We start from the raw sequence: 26,477 nt of genomic DNA, 5'->3' as shown, positions 1-26,477 counted from the left end.
CAATAGCTTACAAACTTAATCTACCGAACGAACTTCGTAACGCACATTCTACATTCCACGTTTCCAATTTGAAAAAGTGTCTATCCGACAAGAATCTTGTAATCCCACTCGATGAGATTGAGATCAACGAGAGCCTCAACTTCGTGGAAGAACCCGTAGAAGTCATGGACCGTGAGGTCAAACAGACGAAGCAAAGCCGTATCCTAATTGTGAAAGTTCGCTGGAACGCCAAGCGCGGGCCGGAATTCACTTGGGAACGCGAGGATCAGATGAAACTGAAATATCCTCATCTTTTTACTTAGTTATTTGTAATAATCTAGTAATTAAACTCAAATTTCGGGACGAAATTCCCTTAACAGGGGGATGATGTGACAACCCGAAAAACTTCTTGCAAGCACTCTTCAATTCTTTCCAATATTAGACTTATTTTACTATATGGTAGTACCCTTTAGAGTCTAATGAAGGATTCTAAATGTGATATAATTAAGGTAGGAGTGATAAAAAGGGTTAAATCGAAGTGTAGGAATCAAAACCGGGCCAAACACTCCAACACATGGAGTGTGCGTCTACCCACTTGAGTGTGCGGCCACACACTCTTGTTTGCGGCCTCACACCTTCCCAACCGCACACTCTACATATATATGTCACCCTTAGATCATTCTTGAACACTTCCTTCACTTATTCAAGCATAGAACACGAAAATCCTCTCAAGTATCATCCATTCTCCTTGAAGATCTTCATAAAAGGTACCAAGAACACCAAGAACACCAAGATCTTCATCTGGCAGCACACATGGTAGCACACACCACCTGGCAGCACACATGGCCACATACAGGGCCGCACACATGTGCTGGCAGCACACTAGGCCGCACACTTGGCTGCACACACACATATAGTGTGTATTTTGGCCATACACCCTCTTGTATAGCCTTATAAACCCTTATACAATCATATATGATTGTAACACTTCATTATAAGTGTTTACTAGTCCCTAATTTGGTCCCAAAATCATCAATTAGTTGTTCATAACACTAATTAAATCCATATATGTGCCTATATATGCTAAATAGGATTCACGCATGTACTCAAGTCACCACTTGACACCTAGCACCAAATCCAACATCGTCATCAGAACCACTCACTTTAGGTGAGTTCATACCCCTATAATTAACCTTTGAAATACTTTTACATGTTTTAAATACTTTTATGGGGGGGGGGGGATACATGTTGAATACTTATAGTTATTACATCAATCACATGTGATTAATAACTAGAAAACCAATGATTTTATAACTGTTCAAACTGTTTATCAAACTGTTTAACTTCAAAATGTTTTACAAACTCTTTTACTTATCAAATGCTTTTATTAAACATTGTTTTACTTCTTATGAATTGCATGCCCATATATGTATAGATATATAAGTAATGTTTAAAGGGCTTAGGAAGGCCATCCGCCCTATTTCATTTTCCTCGATTTGGATGTGGTCTGGTGGGATGTCGGGTAGCCGTCCGAGGGTCGTTTCAATATAAATTATATATCATATGTGCATATATAGACATAAAAGTACTTCTATCTTCATGCGTATCAGTTACATCAGTAGTAAGTTACCATCGGGGTAACACAGGATTACACTTATACTTTTCTAGATCGATGAGTCAGTTCATTCACGGGTCAATACTTATTACTATGAGAACATATACATTACATTACTAACGAGAACATATACATTACATTACTACGAGAACATATACATGATATTACTATGAGAACATATACAACTATACTAGAAAGAGAACGTATACAACGATACTAGCACATAAACATTACCTATACATATACATACAAATACTTACATAAATGTGATCCACTATATCGGAGCATGCCTTAAATGTCATGGCCCGAGTTGTAACCAGAGTCTCTTGGAGGGAGAGCGTGAGTTTGCATATAGATCTATACTGGATTGACTATCCTACACCTTGCTGCTAGCTACAGCCGGAACTGTAGGTCTGCGGGTGCCAAACGTCATACCTTTTTACAACCTACATTTGTCGTTGTTACTCAGTCGATAGTATGGTACAATTAAATCACATGACACCTTAATATACATCCGGGTTAAGGTAGTTAGTACAGTAGTAGTTCCTATAATACAACACTACAGTACTACAATAATTTACCCATTACACATATTTAGTGATATTTTCACTTAAGCATTAATGTACAAACTATATTTTGTTAAATGATAGTTACACTTGGGAAATTACACATTTTTACAACAAACAAACATACAAAACAGTTAAACCTTGGTAGAAGGCTACTTTAATGGAAAATATAGGTTTTTCTAAGAGATTCAAACATTTACAAACACTTACAAACATTCACACATATTTTACAAACTTACACTTGAGATATGTTCAAACGTTTTAATAACAAACACCGACACTAAAATACTTATGAACTCACCAACTTAATGCTGATAAACTCTTTCAAAATAACTTGTATTCTCAGGTCATTAGTAGACACGTACCGAGACCAGCTTTTGAGATGATGGAGCGCATACAGGACTCATCTCTTTATTTTGACTTACATTATTTTTGGTGTCTATAACTGTACAGAACACACTTGTATTAAAATTATATATTTAATGCAATGAATGATGTTGTTTGCTTGTTTACTTTTACTGTGTTGTGATACTTTACATGACGTCCTCCGCCCCAGAACGTTTCCGCCGTTCTTGGTTTTGGGGTGTGACAGTAAGCGCGGTAGAGTGTCTCATAGAGGGATAGTGTGTTATACTCTGGATTAGTGTTTTCTATTGTATTATAGAGTAGTAGTATTTTGTATAGTTCATAGAGCATTCTCTTATACATGTATCATCTTGTAGTAATAATAGTTATAGTGTGTATAGTAGTAGTAGGAACAGTAATAGTAGCCTTAACTATACCTATTATAGTTAACTTAGTGTGTATGGTACTCGACATTTGTATAACAAGGGTATTGAATATGATGAAGACTTTTATATCTAACACCAATATACATGATATATAATTAAGAAATAAACGACAGTCGGACGGATAACAGATACCCTAAGACCACATCAAACAAGAACATGAAATAAGGCGAGCTATCGGTAATAAGTCCTTCAAGTCTTACTTATATAAATATATTAATGTAGATATATTTTTATAAGAAAAGTAACTTAAACACAGTTTGAAAATAATTTAATAGCAATTTAACAAAAAGAATGCATTTAGATATTTTCTAAAAATAGTTTTGTTCTCAAAGCAGTTTTAAAAATTGTAGAGATCTTTTGTAAAGAATGGTGATAAATCATATGTGATTGGTACTATGAATTGTAAATCACATGTGATTGATTTCCATAAATTGTACATTTGACTTGTATCCCCCCCCCCCCTAAAACATGTAAAAACAGTTGAAAAGGTTCATTAAGGGGGTTTGAACTCACCTGAAATGAGCAAATCGGGTGAATGTGCCGGATGAGCGTTTGGTGTCAAGTAAGGACTTGTACACCCTTTATGACCCTAGTAACATATGAAGATATATGTTTTACAAGTAATTAGTGACTTAAAATTTCATTTAAACATATAGACATCCTAATGTGATTAAAGGTCTTATGGTTGAGTGCTAGAAGGTTAATGAGTTGTATGGAAGGAGTGTATGACCTCACTTTGGAGTTTACTCTCCTAGAACCCACTCTAAGTGAGTTCACGGTTGGGAGGCCACATCCCCCATGAGTTTACGGCCGTAAACTCATGGGAGGAGTGTTTTTGATTGCTTTTAAGTTTCATGTGGATTTAGAAGTGTTTCTAAGGAATTATACAATGCTATAGGGGTGTTTTAGGGTCCAAGAGTATACTCCCTTGGAGTTTACGGCCCAAAGGCCACTCCTTGGGAGTTTAGAGCTGTAAACCCTAGGTTTTATGGTAGTAAACTCTTGTACACCCCATTCCTTGATTTCTACGCCTTTGGTTTAATTCTAAGAAATTCTAGTTAAGGTTATAAGGTTTCTTAAGCCTAAGGGTGGTTTGGAAGTGTTTTTGGACATGTTTTGCATGGTTAGAGGGTGTTTACGGCCTAAGCATGTGCTTGGGCCATAAACCCTCTTTTATGCCCTAAAAATTATTGTTTTGAGGTTCAAACACTTCTTGGTTAAATCTACAACAAGTTCTTAAGCTCAAAGGAAAGAAAATTGGGACTTTTGGCACCATTTTAGGTGTTTACGGCCTAATGAGGTTCTTAGGCTGTGAACTCCTTTTTGATGGCCATTTTGTGTGATTTTTGAGCTATTTCAACAAGAAATGATGTTTAGAACAAGTTAGGGTAGAAGATCTTAGGTTTTGGAGGCGGAAACTTGCGGGTTTTGAGCGGAAACGAGCTACAGAGAGAGAGAGAGAGAGTAGAGAGAGAGAGAGTGGATCTAGAGTGGTAAAAAGCTTCTATGAAGTGTTCAACTCCCTATATATAAGTCTCGGGTGTTGCACCCGGTATACGACTACCCGATGCTAAAGCTTAACGAGGTTTAAACTTTTTACCCGGGTTAAATGGTTGTAATAAAAATAACATTTTCCAAATAAATGGAAATGAATTTACTAGTCTTATTTATTTTGTTACGACAATAACAACATAGGGTATAAATAAATAAATAAACATTTATTTATTTGACGATCCCAATATTAACGGAACTTATATAAAATGACATATTCCGTTAGCTAAAACGGGTTAATATAACGGAATAAACTTTGGGTTGTCACAACATCAAGATTTGGGGTTGTGAGGCTTTCGTGAGACGTGAGACTCATGATAAGCTCGAACCTCGAAGTGAGAGGTGTATTTTCATCGGCTACCCACAGAAATCCTTTGGTTACCACTTCTACAGACCTAGTGAGAATGTGGTCTTTGTAGCAAGGAGGGGTGTCTTTCGAGAAAGAGAGTTCATAAGTCAAGGAAACAGTGGGGGGGGGGGGCAAGTTGACCTTGAAGAAATTCAAGAGTCAAGTGGTGAAGGAACTTCAAACCCTAGCACTCAACTTGAGTAGGAAACTCTTGTTGATCCAATTGACGAGTCTGTACCTCTGAGCTGTTCCACAAGAGTTAGAAATCCACCTGAGCATTACTATGGTTTTCATATTACTACGGAAGGTGATACACTTATTAGCGATGAGACACTACTAGGGCTGGATGAACCAAACAGTTACGCGGAAGCCATGGCAGGCCCTGAGTCAGCCAAGTGGAAAGAGGCAATGGATAGTGAGATACAGTCCATGTATGACTGGTTGCAAAGGGCTTTTCTTAAACTCTGGGAGTTGATTATGATGAGACCTTTTCTCCAGTAGCCAAGATTAAGTTTATTAGGGTTATGTTTGCCATAGCTGCATTTCATGACTATGAAATATGGCAAATGGATGTCAAAACCACTTTCCTTAATGGAAAGTTAGCTGAGGATGTTTACATGAGTCAACCAGAGGGTTTTGTCAGTATAGAGTAACCTAATAGAGTGTGTAAGCTTGAGAAATCCATTTATGGATTAAAACAAGCACCTCGTAGATGGAATCTTTGCTTTCATGAGAAAGTCAAAGAGTTTGGGTTATCTAGGAGTGAAGATGAATCTTGTGTATATGTAGAGGCTAGTGGTAGTATAGTTAGTTTTTTGGTATTTTATGTGGATGACATACTACTCATAGGAAATGACATCCAACTCTATAGGAAGTTAAGTTCTGGCTTGGGAAGTGTTTCTTTATGAAGGACGTAGGAGAAGCTGCCTATATTCTACGAATAAGGATCTTGAGAGACCGGAGTAAAAGACTAATTGGACTTAGTCAGAGTACCTACTTGGATAAGGTGTTAAAAAGGTTCAGCATGTAGGACTCCAAGAATGGAGAGTTACCTATTCAGTGTAATGCCAGATTGAGTAAGACTCAAAGCCTGAGTACTAAGGCTGAGATAGCATAAATGAGTCGAATACCTTATGCTTCGCCTGTAGGATCGATCATGTATGCTATGACTTGTACTTGACCGAATGTATCCTTTGAGTTGAGCATGGTTAGCAGATATCAGGGGAACCCTGGCAAGGCACACTGGACTGCGGTAAACAATATCGTCAAGTACCTACAGAGGACTAAGGACTAGGTCCTTACTCTCAGTGGGAGTGATGTCTTGAGAGTTGTAGGGGATTGTGATGCTGGCTTATAGACTAATAGGGATAATTTCCGCTCTCAGTCAGGCTGGGTCTTTACCTTAAATGGAGGAGCAATCACTTGGAAGAGCTCCAAGCAGGAGACAGTAGCTGATTCCACTTGTGAATCAGAGTATATAGCAGCGAGCGAAGCAGCAAAGGAGGCTATATGGTTGAAGAACATAATTGGAGACCTTGGAGTTATACCAGCTATAACGGAGCCTATGGAAATTTTCTGTAATAGTGAAAGTGTTGTTGCCTTAGCAAAGGAATCAAGGGATCACGGGAGATCCAAACACATCGAAAGAAAATATCACTTTATCAGACATCGCATAGAAGAAGGAATCCTCGTAGCAAAGCGGGTATCATCAGATGAGAACCCAGCAGATCCTCTCACGAAGGGACTGAGTCGGGTTAAGCATCTTCAGCATGCTCGGAGCATAGGGCTAAAGGATGATATTAGTTTTAGTAGTTAGATAATTTTGGAAATTTGTAAAGTGTAATTGGCATTTGAAGATGAATAAAAGTTGTGTTTATTTATGAGTAAAGTGTTGCTATCTTCTTTCAATCGTTTACTATAATTTCTTTTGCATGTTTTGATTTCCAGAATATTATGTTTGGTTTTACATATTATTCAAATTTTCCACAGTCAGTCATATGTTGGAAGTACATATGAATTGCGACTGTCATGAAGTTGGGGTTAGGTGTCAAGTTTTAGGACAACACTTAATAAGTACTCATATGTTCTGAGTATTGGAATTAACCCATGCTCACTAGTATCACTTCACGGAATTTATCTCGAGTAATCGTGAGACGGTAACATCATATAAGTCGATGTTATAATTCAACAAGTAGTAGAGCAAGCATATGAGTCGAAGTTTATCTATTCCTTCTTGGATTAGAAGCTGATATCTGGGCCCTTCAATGATTTTGTTTTGACCCATGTACCAGGCCCGGTCAGAACTAAATTGATGTATTCGATTAAGTTATATGTCAAACAAATCGGAAATCGGGAAACAAACTGCTGGACAATAAGTAAGTCATTGTTCCATGTATTTTTTCCGGCTGATATCTAGAACAGAGGATTATATAATGACTTATCTCAAATGGCGTATCATCATCTTCTCAGTTTCGAGAGACCCTGAAAGAGCTACGATTGCCATTAGTTCCTGAAGTCATACTTGCAGTTATAACTATTAGACTTATCCAAGTGGGAGACTTTTGGATAACATGTCTAAGTCCATAACTATTTCTGGTATGTACTTGACCTGACCTGGCATGGTCCATTTGGGTTGCATGGCACCATGCATTGGATAAACTAAATGAGAGAAATAACACTTATGGTTTATTAATATATTATAAGCTCTAATATATTAATAATATTATTTAATTAGTTTTGATCAAGAATTAATTTAGAATTAATTAAGTGATCAAAAGATAACTAATTAAATATATGGGTTGATTATGTAAATCATCCATAACTTATATAGTGTGCTAAGAGGGTCCATAGATAATCAAGTTGGGTTCCACCCATAGGATGCTCCATGGAGTTAACCAATGGATCACGGAAATGAAGAGTCATGTTACATTAGGGTTTACCTAATGCAACACACTATATAAACCACGTGATATCTCCCAAAATCGGTGACAGATAGAAAAACAAGAGAGCTTGGCCGATTTTAGTGTGTTATACATTCTCTCCAAGTTTACTCCATAGCATTTGGTGTTGTGTGAAGCCTTTGAGGAATCACACTTGGGGTGCTAGGTCACAAGGTTTCAAGGAATCAAAATCAACAACAAGGTATGTTATTCTATCTTTTATTTAAGTTAAAATGTTCCCCATGTATGCTAGATAGGATCATGAACCTTGGAAATCAACTTGCATGAATTTTAGACAAACATAGATCCAAGGTTTACTAGGGTTGCATGTACACATAGGAAGTGTTAGAATGCTCAAAACCCATCACAAGGTTCTTCTTCGTTTTCATGTTTTTAGTTTTGAGTTTCATGAGTATATGCTTGTTGGTGCTGGAATGAGTAGCTCGTGGAGGCTCCATAGGAAGATGCCCAAATTTTATGTTGTTTCTCGAGGTTTGTTATGCTTTTCCTACCCATTGCTCAATTTTCTTTCATCCTAGATGTTGTTCTTTCCTCATTTCTCCCCCCCCCCCCCTTTTTTTAAAAAGAAAAGAAAATGAGTTATAGGTTTTTGATTGTTAGATGTTGAAAAGAGGATCGATTTTATGGACATATTGGCTAAAAAATGGGTGGGTAGTCTCCGGTTTCGTGAAGTGGATCTTTTTGATAGTGTGTTTCCCTTATTTTCATTTCATAATGGAGCTTTTATTGCATGTGCCTTCGCTATCTAGGATGTCGAGCTCACCATGCTACTATGGAACCTTCTCGATTAGCATCCATTTATCCTGTGAGTGTCGATGTTGGTGTTGACTCGTCTAGGAATAGGGTGGGAGAAGATGAGTTTGTAAAGGATAGTAAAGAGGGGCTTCTTCTATTGGTTAGCAATCGTAAGGCGGCCTGGAAAAGTGTTAGTGCGCAAAATGTTGATGGACTGGCGCTTATACGACGTTTGTATCCCTGAAGGTTAGGTGGTGGGAATCCGAAAGTTGCTCCTGTTCGGAATGAAGTGATTGACATTCCAGATGATGGGAATGTGGAGAAAGTTTTTGAAGAGGAACATGTTGTTGGTCCTAAGCCAGTTGTTATTTTCCAAGAGTTAGATAAACTGAATGTTGAATTTGATATGGATGATGTGGCGAAAACATCTGTTTTTTTACGTCTTGGGCATGTTGAGTCTCTAGTGGTTGGATTTGGCGAGCTTGGGAATTAATGGTCCAATCTTTTCCCTTCCTAGTCTTTGAAGGATGATTCACGTCTCTCCCTTTTTGGGTCTGCTGTCGATTTCTCCAGAAATGCTTTGTCGCATGGCACCTGATTTGAGATGGCCAATTATTCTCTCTCTGACCTAGTTGGGTCTTTTTGATTTGCTTTATATACTGAGGTGCCAACTGCCTTGAGTGGTTTTCGACGGTGGAGGGTGACGTTGCCTATATGGCTGAAGAAATGCAGTTGCTCCTCTCATAGAATGTGGTTTTGCATTAGAAGATTGCTCATTGTCAAAAATATGTGTTGAAGCTTGGTGTTGTGGTTGCTAAAAAGAAAAAAATTGGAGCAGAATGTGGCGAGTGTAGAACATGACAAGCTTTCTTTGGGTACTACGGTTGGACAATCGAGACAAGAGAATGAAGTCTTGAACATCCAGTTGTAGAGTATTGAAAGGGATTGGGACAACCCGGACTTTTCATTTGTATAATTTCCATAGTCAAACGCTTCAAATATTAGTCAAAAACATTTCAGTACATTTTTGGCCAGATTTAAGTCCGTTTGGTGTTTTATTTTATTTTACATCAAACGATTAAATAAAAGGAGGTGTCGTTATTAGTGAGGTGTAACGAGCAAAACAATGCAACACACCTTAGCTACGTGTTTACGGCCAAACAAGAGGTGTTAGGGCCGCAAACGCCATCTTCCCAAGACTCATGCATATAGCATGAGTTTACACTTCTTGTCCTCATTTTTCCACTTCCCACTCAAGAACACCAAGTTTTTCTCTCAAGTAGCATAAGTTCATTCTTCCAAATCCGCCAAAAATGTAAGTTTTCCTTCCTAAATTCGTTGATACAACACTTAATCTAGTGTTTATACAACATTTCATCTATGGATTTTCAATTTTTACATAGATCTTCAAGCAATCTTCAAAACACCAAGAACATACTAGTGTTTTTGGGTCCTAAAGACTCTTACAAGCTTCATATAAGTAAGTATACTCCTCCTAGCTAGTTGTTTGCTTAGTATAATTGTTAATCCATGGAATAAACACCAAACCCCCCCCCCCCCCAAGAACATGAGTTTACGGTTTGGGAATCTCCCAAAACTATAAACACCCCCAAAGGGTGTTTCGATGCCCCTAACACCTTCTATAGCTTGGATAAGAGGCTAGAAACTTGCATGCATGATCTAAGAACCAAAAAACACGAAATAGTTGGAGTAATCATGAGTTTACGGCTGTAAACTCTCAAAGGTGGTCCAAGGACCGTAAACTCCAAAAAGTGTGCCATTTCGAGCCCTAACCACTTCCTAAGCCCTTGATTCAACCCTAGGACATTTCTTTGTGAAGCTTGGGGCCTTAAAACACTCAAACACACCATTCCCATGAGTTTACGGCCATAAACTCATGGGGGAAATGGTCTAGAAACCGTAAACACCCCTAAGGGCTACAATTTGACGAGTAAACTCCAAAGTGAGGCCATACACTCCTTAGATGCAACCCTTAAGACTCCTAGCACTTGACACAAAGTGTTTTCTTGCATTAGAGTGTCTTTACTTACCTAATTGGTGATTAAATAACTAATTGGATACAATTATGTATCACTACATGTTACATACGATCCACGTGTGTGTTCAAGTCCTCACTTAACACCTAGCACCATACCCGGCATTTCCATCCACTCCACTCATTGCAGGTGAGTTCATACCCCTTAATTGACCTTTTAAATGTTTTTATGGGGGATATACAAGTTGAATACAACAAGTTATAGTATCAATCACATGTGATTTATAACTTGGAACCAAAAAGGATTTTCTATACTTTTAATTGCTTTGTCAACAAAACTGCTTTAAATGTTTATCAAACTCATTTTTCATGTTAAATTGTTATAAAACTATTTCCAAACTCTTTCAAACTTCTTTTGTTCCTAAACCATATCTACATCAATATATTTATATAAGTAAGACTTGAAGGACTTAGGACTGATAGCTCACCTTACTTCCTGTTCTTGTTTGATTGTGGACTTAGGGTATATTGTTATCTGTCCAACTGTCGTTGAATTCGTAGTTATATGTTGTATATATTTGTGTTGGATATAAAAGTCTTCACTTCATTCAATACCCTTGTGTATCAAAGGCATGCATCTAACACTTCTATTTAAGTAAAATAGGTATAGTTAAGGATTACCGCTAATTACTACTATTATCATGACACTTACTATAGATAGTAAAGTTATGAGTCAATACATGCTAAATACTATGCAAACAGAATACTAGATACTATACAAGAGAACACTCTATACATTATATCACAAAGTACATTATACACTAATACAAGAGAACATATTAAAACAGAATGTGACATACTATTCCTCGATACGACACTTCACTGTGCTATCACCGTCTAACTAGAGTCTCCTGGAGGGAGAGCGGACATTATGTGTATAGATCTATACGGGACAGACACTCCCACATCCCGATTGCTAGCTACAGTCCGAGCCGACTAGGCCCAGGGGTGACAAAATGTCACCATACTACGTGTGACCTGGAGGGTCATCAGTTATTCGATCGTCAATCAGCATGGTTACATACGAGTTCACATTCAGACCTTTAATTAACACATTAAGAATTAAAGGCAAAACAGACTCCCCGAGGTGTACTGTACATTTAATACTACCTGGAGTCTGCATTTTTATTACATTCAGCCAGCAGTGACACTGCTGGGGTAAAACATTATTTTCCCAATTACTTTACATGAATGAAATCTAACACTATATTTTCATACTGATAGTTTCACTGGGAAAAAAATTTACATTTTCAAAGGATCAAACATACAAATAACCGAGTCTTGGTAGAAGACTACTTTTGCTGGAAAATATGGGATTTTCTAGGGATCATACTATTTTCAAATATTGATAACAGGTATTATATTACATGATTGTAAACACTTTTATACGAGCAATGACAATAAATACTTATGAACTCACCAGTTTATGCTAATACTCATTATCAAAATAACTTGTATTCTCAGGTTATCAATAGACATGTACAGATGCAGCTTTTGAGAAGATGGAGCACATACAAGACTCATCTTTTATTTTGATTATACTTTTGGTGTCTAATAAACTGTACAAAACACGCTTGTATTACATTTATTATATTATTGCAATGAATGTTGTTTCTTGTCTTTACTATTATGCATTGTTAAGATACTGTACATGACGTCATCCACCCCAGAACGTATTCCGCCGTTCTCGGTTTTGGGGTGTGACAGATTGATATCAAAGCATTGTTTATAGTGAATCAAGTATATCAACCCATAAAAGATATACGAAATATAAACACATCGGGATTAAAATACTCTGACCAGGAATATATACTTTTAAATAATAAAATACTTAACTAAGTATATACATACATCCATTAATACAAAGGGTCAATATCATACTAGAACAGAACAAAAGTATTAAGATTGTTGGACAGCACAATTAGGCTTAGAGACATTTAGTCAAATCTGGGAGGATGTAGCCTAATCAACTACATTTTCCTAAGAGTGACTAGCATGTGCCTAAGAGTGGTTGTGGTGTTATAACAAGTCTAAGAACTTACCAACACTACTACAAGAACATTAGATCAAGAATACTATAGGAGTCTTCTGCATTTCTATAAATTACATATGTGAGAACTAAAAAGGTCATTACTAGTAGAGCAATAATTGCTAAGTGGATACTCTACGGTTACATGTGACTAAGGCCCTATACTCTTAGAATCTGGGATCTTTGCTTTACATCATGTTCCTTGTTTAGTTGTGGATTTAGAGTTAGGGTTACTTATTCGAAGGTCTATTATGCCTCGGTCCCATGTAATTAGTATGCACTATGCAAGTATTGGTCTAACTCATAATGATCATCTTATATGTATCTTAGATTGGAACGTCTATTAACTATTCTTTTCCCATTCTCACATAGATAGCATGGTTGGCTTCCTCCTTCCCGACGATCTTTACTATCCAAACCAATGCATTGGAGGGTGGCTCGATGAGGAGCCAGAAGATGATCACCCAATCCCTTTGGATGACCACCGTGCAGAGGGATTTTCGGATAGCTCCGACTCTGAACCAGAACTCAACAACCTGCCCCTAGTAGCTCTAAACCCCAACCCCCGTCCAACATTTCAAGGTTCCACTCCCACGTGGGCAACAACCTTGAATCGATGGAGCGAAGAACAGGGTCATCCTTTACCTTTCAACAGAGACCGAAGTTTCTACAACATAAGTGAGGGAGGTTCAACTGACAGAGTCTTGCCCCTCATGGTCCATAGGATTGCTAGGAACGTCAAACAAGGTCATGAAGCCATCGGCATAGTTGTTGAAATTGACGCCAAATCTAACCTTAACACTGTCCGTTTCCGCCAATTGGAAGAAGCCATGGATAGGACTAGGAGGACCAATGAGGCTCTGCAGCAACAGCTAGCTGCGTCCCGAGCCGAAGTCAGGGAACTCTGAGTGCGTCAGAGGGCTCAGGAACGACATCTTCAGGAAATTATACACCAACTGACAGATCTTGGGGTTCGCGCAAGAGATACCCGTCGCCAGTACAAGATGTCAACTCATCTTTCTCTTTTGTTTAAGGATTAGCCATTTCTTTTCTATGCTCGATAGAGCACTGGTCTATAAGCATTCCTAATCTTGAAAGTACTCTAACTAGACTTCTAAGTTGTCAACATTTTCCCTATGGTTTGATGTAAGACCTAATATTAGGTCAACTTTTCTGAACTCATGTTACATCAGTAATATCAGTAATAATGGCAGCTATCTAATCTATGGGAAAGTTTGTACTCTTGCATTTCACGAATCTATTAGTATGTTTCTAACTCATTGTTGGACTATGGCGATTTAGTCCATGAAACTCCCCCATCATGCTTACAATTGTTTCTCACTATTGTCATCTTCTTTATAAATTTTCTGTAAAAGATGCCTCTCCGTAAGCGTCTGATCAGAAGCACGCCTGCAAATCAAACTCCACCACCACCACCTCCTCCTCCGCAGTTCGATGTGGTGATGTTTCAAGCAGCTGTAACCGCAGCTGTGACCGCAACTATGGCCCAAATAAACTCTGGTGAGGCAAGTGGAGCTGGAATGGGCATCAACTCTAGACATTGTGAAATCCACCCACGTACACAGTGGTGTACCTATAAAGCTTTCATGAACTGCAAACCGACATTCTTCATTGGGACTGAGGGATCATTGCATTGTCCCAATGGATTGAAAGAACTGAAGCCATCTTCGCGATGTGCTCGTGCCCCGACGAAAGCAAGATAATGTTCGCTGCTTGCACCTTCACCGAAAGGGCCTTAACGTGGTGGAATGGCCATGTCAAATCACTCTCCTTGGTAACAGCTAATGCCATGGGCTGGGACACACTGAAAGACCTTCTGACAAGGGAGTACTGCCATAGGGGTGAGATTCAGAAACTCGAGGAGGAAATCTAGAACCTCAAGATGAAAGGGACCGACATAGTGGCTTATATAGCCAGGTTCTGCGACCTGGTAACTCTATGTCCCAACATGGTCCCTACTGAGAGCAAGAAAATTGAACGATACATCTAGGGTTTAGTGCCCCTGTATTGTAGGAACATTCTAGCATCGCACCCTACGACCTTTGACAGTGCCAAGGAATTGGCCCAAAGGTTGATTGATCATGAAGTTCCTTCCACTCCATCAACAACCACTACAGTTGCTACTGCGCCGACCAAGACATCCGACAACAAGAGGAAGCGGTGGGACCGAAAGAAGGGCAAGTCAACTCAATCCTCTTCAAAAAACCAACAGACTGTGGCTGTCCATGCTGCCACTACTCCTGCTACCCTTGTACCAGCCAAAACATATGTTGGAAAAGTACCCAAGTGCACCAAGTGCTCCTTCCATTATAACAGCCCCCGCCGTGAAATGCACTGCACTAACTGCGACCGGAAGGGCCATACCGCTCGGTTTTGTAGATCTCAACCAAAACCCATCAATCAAATTCCCAGTACCGCCTTTTAGGATCATTCCTTCGTTCTTCTTGAGTCCCAACTTGACTCATAGTGTGACTATTGTTCTCTTCCTCCGATAGTTTGGGAATCAGTTCGGGTTCTACAATGGGTATGATAGGTTTGTCCCAATTTCCATGCAACATCTATCCCATTTCTTCCCTTTGCTCAGCTAACATAGCCCGAATCATGGCTTGCACTCCAGCCATGGAGATCTGCTCTGGTGCAGCAAGTTCAATAGCTACTTGTTCAATTATAGGTGGTTGATTCCTATTCTCGTTTGCATTTCCAACACCGCTTCTTGTGATTGGCATTCTTGATCTATACACCAAATAAGGTGAAATTTAGATCTTCATTCATGATAGATATTATGATCTTCCATATCACTCAAAAACATTTACATGCTAGTTCTAATATCGTCGTCATACGCTTAGAATCCTAAACACATAAGGTTTCCAGATCCGGTCGGCAACAGACCATAGATCCGAACAAATAATATAATATATGGCAACATAAAACATTTAGCACATAAAAGCATTTTAGGCAACTTTCCTAAAATAAACTAGTGCTCGTGTCTGAAATATAATAGACACACATCTTACAACCTTCACTTAGCATTCTAAGTTTAAGTCTAGAAATCCTACAAATTCCTAGTTCGCTTAAACTAATGCTTTGATACCAACTGTGACATCCCCAAAATCACGTTCAGAAAAGACCGGTTTCATTTATGCTTTTAGAATAATTTCAGAATAAATCCTTTTGATTTAAAAGAGTTGCAGAATTTGTTCCCAAAAACAAAACATGATAAAATAATATTTACCAAAGCATTTCATAAAGAACTGTATTTTCATTATATAATCAAAACTCGGGATGTCATGTTCCGATACAGACCATAAAGCATAAACGATAACATTACAATTCATTCAACAAATGTATACATATACAGACTTGTAAACAAAACAACTTGATGATTCATCCATCTTATGCCATTGCGCCACTTCCTGTAATACAAATAAACTAAGTGGGTCAGGCTTGGGAGCCTGGTGAGCATATAGGGTTTTCCACCCACAATAAATAATTAAATTAATTTTCATCAACCAACAATAACCCAATTACCCATTCCCATTATTCTCACTTTAGGTCCCTAAAATAACTAACACAAGGGACATAGTCTAAGAATATTTCATCGGGGAGACAACACATGCTTCGGGGGTTTCGCAGCAATATATGTCAAATAAGGAAACCATGATGAGGATGGAGTACAGCGAATGAACAACCAAGTCCATTAACACCTACAGGTGGCGAGCCTGCTAGCGTTCCACATGACTATTTAGAAAAGTCTGTGGTCGTCATCTAAACTCCGCTAGATGACTCAATCAAAAACAACATCGAGGCCTCTCATCTGTTTATCACACATCAACTATCTACCCATGTTCTACCCAACATATTAGTAGATAAAAATATATATTTTTATACATAGTTTAAAACCTGTATAATGAGACAACTGTCAATTCAGGTCATTCTCGGACTCATGCATCTTTATAAAAACCATTCATGCACAACATGCCATGGCCTAGTAAAATAAATTAGGTCAAAATCTTTCATAAACTAGGATCAAACTAAGATCTAGGACTAATATACTTGACTCTTACAATTCTAGTAAGTTGCTTAACTACAATAGGAAATGCTAATGCCATAATTAGAATGAAACTTTAAACTTTGTTACAATTGAAAAAGGGTATAAAACCCAAAAAATAAGATAAAATATTCTAATTACATTCCAATATGATGGTGAATATCAAACAATGTTCCAAAAACCCTAAAGAGCCAAAATCCAAATTTATAAACCTTAAAGCTTAAAAACATTATAAAATTTGCTATAAACTTCGTAATATCAAATTTTTATTAATTAAATTATGGATTATAATCAATGAAATAGAAATTTAAATTATCATACATTAACCATAATTTATTAGTTAAAAACAAGATTTTTAAATAAAACAAGAATTGCCTTAATAAACACTTTTATAAAATTTGGGGTTTTATAAAAATTAAGGAGGGAGTTTTATAAAGTTTGAATTTAGGAGAGAGGAGGCTTTAATGCACTAAAAAAAATCCGGCCATCCCCTTTCCCCATGCTCTCTCTCTTCCCAAAACTCAATCATTAAGACTTATTCCCCACTCTTCCACTTCTCTCTTCACTCTCTCTCACACTCCACCTTCTAACACTCAAACTCTCTTTCTCTCTCTCTAAACTCACGAAATTTTCAGTCAAGAACACCTCTCCACACTCAAATCTTCATCTTCTAAGGCTAATCTTCAAGGTATACACGAAAATCACTCACCTTTCCTTACTTTTCCTTCTTGATTTTAAGGATTTTCTTGTATTTCTCTTCTTTCTACACCATTCTTTATGATCATTCATGAATATGTTCATGAATGTCGAGTTTGATGATGATGGTGGTAGGGTTTCACCCAAAAACAACATGCATGTTGTTTAATGGTGAAATCCAAGGACCAAAACCTATGTCAAACACTAAAGTTCGGATTTTTACAAGTTTTAAAGGTTCAAACACCTTATGCTTTCAAGTATTTCTTTTAAAAACATCACTATGACAAACATATGTCCATGCATGGTTTCTCAAACCGTGATGCATGTAATGAACATCAAGCTAAAGAGCTTGATGAGCGAAGTACATTTTTAATAGTGCATGTAAACGATTTTGTCTATGAAAATATGTAAAAGTTCATTTCTGTTCAAATCAAATTTTTACTAGATTCCCATTAAGGTAATATGAACATCTGGAAAATCCCAAGAGTTTTTATCATTCCCTTGATTTATTAAAATTGTTACAAGAAAACAAGGGCATAAATCTCATAAAATATTTCCAGAGGTCTATAAATCCGGAATAAATTCGTGAATGACTCCTATGGTGAATAATGACCCCTCATTAAATTTAATCGATATCTGTTTCTGTTTGGTATGATTTTCGATTTTCTTTTTGTTTGGGTATAATAAATCACAAAAACCACTTTAGGGAGAGTGAAAATTGTATCTAAGAATTTTCGCAGTCCTTACCTGTGGTGGGAGACTTAGACAAATAATTTCATAATTTTTTATCATGCCTTCCTATTTTTTCCAATGTTTGGTAATTATCATGGCCTAAAAATAGGAAAAATAATTCTAAATATCCAAAATTCATGAAATTTTACAAGAACATCATGTTGTATAGTAGGAGGTTACATACAAATTTGGATGATTTTTCTCTACTGTAAACAATTTTTCTCCTATTTTCTAAGGTTAAATACACTTAAATACACTTAAATACACATAAATACCCAAAACCGGATTATACAATAATAAAACCACTTTTGGTATTTTTCCCAGATTAATTACACTGTTAATGATGTTAAAAAAATTTTTGGTAATTTATTTTAACTGTTTATTATTTATTCTTCAATTAATGATTATTTAAGGGGATAAAACAAGGAAAAATAGAAATGCCCATTGAAAAATATCGTTTATATTTGTCCCAGCCTACTTATGTATAATAACAGTTAAATAAATAGTTTGGGTAATTTTGGAAACTTTTTCTATTTATTTCAATTTTTATTGGAATAAATGCATAAAAATCATAAAATATAATTAAACAGCATGGAAATTCATTTTTATATTTTTACTAGCTTATTAATGTGTAATAACAGTAAAATAAAAAGTTTGAAAATTTTTATCCTTTGAATGCTATTTTTCGTGAATTTATGTTGTTATGAAGGCTTAAAAATTTGGAAAAATAATTAATCATATCAAAAATTCAAGGAAAATTTTCTGGAAAACCTCTATTGTATTTAGAATGAAAATACAAGGTTTGACAATTTTTGGAAACTATTTGATAATATTTTACATTTTTAGGAATATAAAACACCTTTAAATGAGTTGAAACACCCTTAAATTTATATTACTAAATCTGGAAAATTATTATCTCAAAGTTGCAATTAATCGCACGACTTGTAGAATTTCACCATTTCAGAAAAAGTGTAACCAACTAATATAAAATCCAATATTAGAACATAAATTGGCATTTCGCTATATGCAGAGTTTAGTATATTATCAATAGATTTCGACATGGAAACTCACTAGTGTGTGTTTGATGTCGTAGGATCCCGGTAGTAAGATGTTGGTGTATTCCGAGGCACCACTTGTACCTACACGAAACATTGTGAGTATTCACGCACTCCCTTATTTTCAGTTTTATGTTTTGGGGTGGAAAAGCATGTCCAGAAAAACTATTATTTGCATGTTGTATTTAAATTGATTTGTATCAAACATGATTGCTATTGTATTGCTATGTTTCTCTATGTACGTCTATGCAACACGGAACATGAGAACTTATCGTACTAAGGCCCTTCCCTTATCTCTAACCATTAACTCTTTGAGCCAATGGTCATTATGGATAGCGCTATTAGGAATTGACAACTCCTCACTCGCCCTATTGCTGGAGTGCATGATACCATATTCATCTATGGAACGATAAGCATAGATCTCGATAGGGCTTCAGTCATAGGTTTGGTTGAGACTCATTGTTTGCTCATACACATACAAACTCGTTTCTCGTTATAGCAATAAACTTGTATTCATTAATAGCAATCAACTTTGTTTCTCATTAAAGCAATGTACTTGTATTTACGAAAAGCCTTATTTCAAGCTCGATTTTATAAACTTGTGAACTCACCAACTATTTTCATAGTTGACGCTCATTTTACATGCTTTTTCAGGAAAATAATTAGTAAGTGGATATAAAGATTCATCATCATAGAGCATACTGTATCGCGTTGAAGTTATTTATGAAGTTATATTTTGAACAATGTTGTTTTGGAAAACTTGTACTTTGTTTCTTTTTAAGCTATGGGTTGTAAACTTTTAAATACTGCTATGGTGATGTATCTTTATCTTTTGCAATGAAACTGTTATCGCTGTCATATCTTGCGTTTCCGCTTTAGCGGCATGTGACAGAAGTGGTATCAGAGCTAAAGTTATAAAGAACATCGGTTTTTCTTTAAGAAAACACAACCTATAACTAAAACTTACAAAGAAATTTTTTTTACATCAAACATATTACTAATATAATTAGGTCGGGAGTTGTATCGTTGGACCTCAATTAAACATAGTCTGATCACCTATGTTTAATTAAGGAAAGATTTATACAAAGCCTGAGCTAATTATAATGGGAATATGTTAAACAAAAATATTTGAGAAAAATTTATTTCAAAAATTCAAAAAGGTTAATTTTGGTGTGTGGAAGCATTGCATATTATAGGCATGCATTGTCATTTATTTCATATCTCATTGAAACTATGTCTCAGTCCACTATGTCAACATCGTCATCTTCCCACGCTACCACCTCAGCCGATGAGTACGGCTACGTCACTGTTATCCTTCGACGTAATCCCCCCGCCTCGGTAGAAGAAGACCCATCAGAGGAAACGGAAGATACAGGAAACTCGGTGGAGATCAGCAATGACAACGCCCCGAGTCAATGACGCAAGGCATCGCCTGCATCGGTGTTGCCACAGCCACCACTTTATGGGCTTTGTGTTCGGAGGACGGCGAGGAAGAGTGTTCCCATTCCAGGAAGGATAGCCACCAGCACAGCAGGACTTGGCACGGCAGGACCTAGCGGGGTAGGACCCAGCGTTGCAGGACCGAGAGCACCCCCACCACAGCGAGTCATAGGGATACCTGTCAGGCAACCAGGTATGACTCCGGAGGAGTTCCGGAGAATGCATTCGATGGCAGCGGACCTACGTCACAGTCTCGCTGTGATAGCTGGGCATCAGGAGGTATTGGATGAAATGATGGCAGGGATGGAAATCCTGTTTCAGCATTCGATGGAGGCTACTGACATTGCTAGTGCTGCTAGACGAGTGGCAAGTCATGCGATGACGGCATATTATGTGTTTGCAGGGTTATTACTGATTGCGGTGTTGATGTTTCTTGTTAGGATAGCGATTAGTATTTGGTTCTAATTTCAGTATTTTATTTTATTTTGTCATGAAACGAAAACCCATGTTGGGTGTCTTTTGGGAAAAACATTTAAAAACTTTATTTTGGGATCGATGTATTATTTTGGTTTTAAGACTATATCAAATGGTAATGAAGAAGCTTATTTTATGTTTGAAAACTTTTACTATGAGGTCAAACCCTAGAATTTTCTTAGTCAATGGTCGAATAAAAAGCTTTTTCTTTTCTTTCCTTTCTCAAATCTATATGCCTAGTATTAATGCAAACCATTAATTTGACAACACTTACGATTTTCAAAATAGTAGTGAACTAAATACTATACATTATTTTATGTAATTATACGTATTTCTTCTCCTGTGTCATAGAACCATGTCAGGAATGCCTAATCGCGGGCGCCCACAGAACGAAACACCCGATGTTGCTCAAGTTGTAGCACAACAGCTCTTGGAAGCAATCCCAAACATTGTTACTCAAGTAACTGCAGGACTTAATGCTAACCAAGGAAGTAGTGGAGGAAACCGGGGAAACAATGAAAGAGAATGCAACTACAAGTCCTTTATGGCCTGTAAACCTAAGGAATTCCATGGAAAGGAAGGTGCGGTCGGGTTGCTGAAGTGGATTGACAGCATGGAGTCGGTCCTTCACATTAGCAAATTCCTCGAGCGCAACAAAGTTGAGTATGCAACTTGTCTACTCCAAGATAGGGCATTGACCTGGTGGAATACTCTAGTGCAAACCCGAGGCCGTACAGCGGCATATCAGCTAATTTGGGAAGACCTAAAGAAACTGCTGATAGAGGAGTATTGTCCCAATGATGAACTTCAGAAGCTTGAATTTGAATTCTGGAACCATTCTATGGTTGGAACACAAATAGAGAAGTACACAATCCGATTTCATGAACTAGCAAAATTGGTACCTCATATGGTTACTCCTGAGGAGAAACGGATAGATCGTTACATCTAGGGTCTGGCACCAGAGATTCGGGGAATGGTTACCTCAGCAAACCCAACTACTATTCAGAGTGCAGTAAGTCTAGCAAATCGACTAACCAATGATGTGATAAGGATGGGAGCATCGACAAAGGAAAACTCTAGTAGCAAGAGGAAGCCAGCAGATCAGGGAGAAAAGATATATGGAGGCAAGTCAGGGAGGAAGCAAAAAGTCTCAATAAACTTTATGGTAAGAGCCCAGGAGCAAGAACCAGTGAAAACTCAGGAACAGGAAGTCATGGAAGTGCAGGAGCGAAAGCAGTACTCAGGACCGCTTGCGAAGTGCAATAAGTGTAACTTCCATCACAAGGGAGCTTGCCCAACGTGCCAAAACTGTAAACAAACAGGCCATTACTCGAAGTATTGTAAGCTGAATAAGGAGGGAAAAAGGGCATGTTACAAATGCGGGAGTACTCATCATCTCCGTAGAGCATGTTTTAAACTGAACAAGGGGCCTGGTATCAATGGAAAAGGCCAAGCCAGGCAAAACTTCCAAGGAAATCAAGGTGGACGGCCAAGAGGTGTAGCCTTTGTGATTGGTGCAGAAGAAGCTCGTCAAAACCCTGAGGTGATAACAGGTACGTTTCTCCTGAACAAGCATTTTGCATCAGTAATATTCGATGCGGGAGCAGATAGGAGTTTTGTTTCTTTAGCATTTAGACCGTTAATTGGCTTGAAATCGAGAAAGATGAGGAATGCTAATGCTATTGAACTTGCTGATGGGTATGAAATTAGGGCTAATAATATAATTCCTGGTTGTACTTTGAACTTAGCTGATAAACTCTTTAGCATTGACCTAAATCCTATAGAGCTAGGTAGTTTTGATGTGATAGTAGGAATGGATTGGTTATCCAAATATAGAGCGGACATTGGTTGTTACGAGAAGGTCATTAGAATACCTCTCCCTAATGGAGAAACCCTTATCATACACGGTGAGAAGCCAGGGAGAAGTTTAAACATAGTATCAATCATGAAGATTCACAAGTACCTAAAGAAGAATTGTATTGCATTCATGGCCCACGTGCTAGAAAGAGAACCTGAAGCTAAGCAACTCAAGGAGATTCCAGTGGTTCAAAACTATCCCGAAGTGTTTTCGGAGGAATTACCCAGTCTACCCCCTCACAGACAGGTCGAATTTTGGATAGACTTAATTCCCGGAGCGGCACCGGTAGGAAAAGCACCATATCGCCTTGCACCATCCGAGATGCAAGAAATATCTGGACAACTTCAAGAACTTCTACACAAAGGGTTTATTCGACCAAGTTCTTCACCTTGGGGAGCCCCAGTATTATTCTTCAAAAAGAAAGTTGGGTCGTTCCAAATGTGCATTGATTACAGAGAACTGAACAAGTTGACAATCAAGAATCGATATCCCCTCCCTCAAATAGATGACTTGTTCAATCAATTGCACGGCGCTTCATACTTCTCAAAGATCGACCTTCGGTCAGGGTATCATCAACTAAGAATTCACGAAGGGGACATTCACGAAACAACATTTAGAACCCGTTATGGACATTATGAGTTCTTAGTCATGCCTTTTGGACTAACGAAGGCACCCGTTGTTTTCATGGATTTGATTAATAGGGTCTGTAGACCATACCTAGACAAGTTTGTAATTGTATTTATCGATGGCATACTTGTTTACTCGCAAACCAAAGAAGATCACAATAGACATCTGAAGCTAGTGTTGGAGCTGTTGAAAGAGCAGAAATTGTATGCCAAGTTCACTAAGTGCGAATTTTGGATTCGGGAAGTACATTTTCTTGGTCATGTGATCGGTGAAAGAGGAATTCATGTAGATCCAGCTAAGATCGAGGCAATCAAGAAATGGGAAGCCCCCAAAACCCCAACAGAAATACGATGGTGTCTAGGATTAGCTGGGTACTATAGACGCTTCATTGAGAATTTCTCTAGGATTGCTCAACCATTAACATCTTTGACCCAAAAGGACAGAAAATTTCTCTAGGAAGAGAAACATGAAGAGGCGTTTCAAATCCTGAAAAACAACCTGTGCAATGCACCAATTCTGGCTTTACCAGAAGGATCAGAGAACTTTGTAGTGTATTGTGATGCGTCTCATCAAGGGTTAGGATGTGTGTTAATTCAAAAGGATAAGGTCATTACATATGCTTCCAGACAACTCAAAATGGATGAGAAGAATTATACCACCCTCAGACAGATGGGCAGACGGAGAGAACAATACAAACATTGGAAGACATGTTACCAGCGTGTGTCATTAAGTTCAAAGGAAATTGAGATACTCATTTGCCTGTAATTGAGTTTTCCTACAATAACAGTTACCACACGAGTATTCAATGTGCTCCATATGAAGCATTGTACGGGTGCAGGTGTCGTTCACCCTTATGCTGGACAAAAATCAGAGGCAGACAGTTGACTAGACTCAAACTTATCCAGGAAACATCTGACAAGATTGCAATCATCAAAGATAGGCTTAAAGCTGCCAGAGATCGTCAGAAAAGTTATGCGGATAATCGTCGAAAACCATTATAATTCCAAGTTGGAGACAAGGTACTTTTAAAAGTGTCGCCTTGGAAAGGGCTTGTACGTTTTGGTAAGAGAGGAAAACTAAGCCCGAGATATGTTGGACCCTTTGAAATCATTGAAAGGATTGGTCTGGTGGCTTATAAACTCCAATTGCCCCAAGAGTTAAGCGCCATTCACGACACATTCCACGTCTCCAATCTTAATAAATGTCTAGCCGACGAAGCATTGATAGTACCCCTGGAGGAAATTAAGATTAATGGTAAGCTAAACTTTGTTGAGGAACCGATAGAAATCCTTGACAGGAAGGTAAAACAACTTAAGCAGAGTAAGATTCCAATTGTGAAAGTTAGATGGAACTCAAAACGCGGGCCGGAGTACACCAGGGAGCGTGAGGACTTCATGAAGGAAAAGTATCCACAACTTTTCCCATGCGATGACAAGCGATGACATACAATGAATTTCGGGACGAAATTCTTTTTAAGTGGGGGATACTGTGACAACTGTCAATTCAGGTCATTCTCGGACTCATGCATCTTTATAAAAACCATTCATGCACAACATGCCATGGCCTAGTAATATAAATTAGGTCAAAATCTTGCATAAACTAAGATCCAACTAAGATCTAGGACTAATATACTTGACTCTTACAATTCTAGTAAGTTGCTTAACTACAATAGGAAATGCCAATGCCATAATTAGAATGAAACTTTAAACTTTGTTACAATTGAAAAAGGGTATAAAACCCAAAAAATAAATTAAAATATTCTAATTACATTCCAATATGATGGTGGATATCAAACAATGTTCCAAAAGCCCTAAAGAGCCAAAATCCAAATTTATAAACCTTAAAGCATAAAAACTTTATAAAATTTGCGATAAACCTCCTAATATCAATTTTTTATTAATTAAATTATATGTAATAACAGTTAAATAAATAGTTTGGGTTATTTTGGAAACTTTTTTCTATTTATTTCAATTTTTATTGGAATAAATGCACAAAAATCATAAAATATAATTAAACAGCTTGGAAATCCATTGTTATATTTTTCCTAGCTTAGTAATGTGTAATAACAATAAAATAAAAAGTTTGAGAATTTTTATCCTTTGAATGCAATTTTTCGTGAATTGATGTTGTTATGAAGGCTTCAAAATTTAGAAAAATAGTAAACCATATCAAAAATTCAAGGAAAATTTTCTGGAAAACCTCTATTGTATTTAGAATGAAAATACAAGGTTTGACAATTTTTGGAAACTGCTTGATAATATTTTACATTTTTAGGAATATAAAACACCTTTAAATGAGTTGAAACACCCTTAAATATATATTACTAAATCTGGAAAATTATTATCCCAAAGTTGTAATTAATCGCACGACTTGTAGAATTTCACCATTTAATAAAAGTGTAACCAATTAATATAAAATCCAATATTAAAACATAAATTGGCATTTCGCTATATGCAGAGTTTAGTATATTAGCAATAGATTTCGACATGGAAACTCACTAGTGTGTGTTTGATGTCGTAGGATCCTGGTAGTAAGACGTTGGTGTATTCTGAGGCACCACTTGTACCTTCACGAAACATTGTGAGTATTTACACACTCCCCTATTTTCAGTTTTATGTTTTGGGGTGGAAAAGCATGTCCAGAAAAACTATTATTTGCATGTTGTATTTAAATTGATTTGTATCAAACATGATTGCTATTGTATTGCTATGTTTCTCTATGTATGTCTATGCAACACGGAACATGACAACTTATCGTACTAAGGCCCTTCCCTTATCTCTAACCATTAACTCTTTGAGCCAATGGTCATTATGGATAGCACTATTAGGAATTGACAATTCCTCACTCGCCCTATTGCTGGAGTGCATGATACCATATTCATCTATGGAACGATAA

Source organism: Lactuca serriola, chromosome 4, assembly GCF_051521515.1.
Source record: "Lactuca serriola cultivar US96UC23 chromosome 4, Lser_US96UC23_V15, whole genome shotgun sequence".
In the NCBI taxonomy this organism is placed as follows: domain Eukaryota; kingdom Viridiplantae; phylum Streptophyta; class Magnoliopsida; order Asterales; family Asteraceae; genus Lactuca; species Lactuca serriola.
This window is presented reverse-complemented; position numbering follows the sequence as displayed.